We start from the raw sequence: 658 nt of genomic DNA, 5'->3' as shown, positions 1-658 counted from the left end.
TTGGTGGTGTACTGTAGAACAATCAAGGGAGTTCAGCATTTATTTGTTCACAGAGTATTGCAAGGTGTTTTCATGGAAGGAAGAAAGACATACATGTGAGAAGGGAGATTCCCCACCTATGAGTTGGATGGCAGGTTAGACTTTCCCATTGCCAAAACATAGGGCCCAAAGCATTTTTAACTTATTCTGATTCAGGTACTCTATATGCAATATCTATAATTATCTCCTGAAAATAATCAAAATTATCGTGATTTGGCCTTTTGGCTAAGATTAAGTGTAGTGTCTGTTCTTATCAGTTTAATATCTGATACATCCTCTATCTGAGAACAATATATTAAATGGATTTTTGGAATTAAGAGATAGAATAGGAGCTTGTTCCATCCACTCCATGCATCGACCTGGTATTGCAGTATCTCCAGGAATGGTGCACACACACACAAAAAATAAAATTAAAATAATCAAAATGAGATGGCCATTCTTGTACTTATATTTGTCCCATTTTGCCCAGCAGTTAAAGGGATTTGGAGCTGTTTCTTCCAGAGATTTTCAAGGTCCAGTAGTATATGGCATCACACAACAAACCATTTGGGTGAACTGGGTTTCCAGACAAATCATTGTAAACCCTAGATTTTAGGGATACCATCTGGCATAGGAACAT

General features: G+C 37.2%; 1 non-coding gene across 1 annotated transcript; it reads left to right on the top strand.

Moving 5' to 3' along the window:
• Nucleotides 1-244: 244 nt before the first annotated feature.
• Nucleotides 245-435, top strand: LOC111764555 (U2 spliceosomal RNA). The gene has a single exon (XR_002797144.1). It is a non-coding gene; the product is annotated as a U2 spliceosomal RNA (small nuclear RNA).
• The last annotated feature ends 223 nt before the right edge of the window (nucleotides 436-658 follow it).

Source organism: Dasypus novemcinctus, chromosome 16 (assembly GCF_030445035.2).
Source record: "Dasypus novemcinctus isolate mDasNov1 chromosome 16, mDasNov1.1.hap2, whole genome shotgun sequence".
Taxonomy (NCBI): domain Eukaryota; kingdom Metazoa; phylum Chordata; class Mammalia; order Cingulata; family Dasypodidae; genus Dasypus; species Dasypus novemcinctus.
This window is presented reverse-complemented; position numbering and strand designations above follow the sequence as displayed.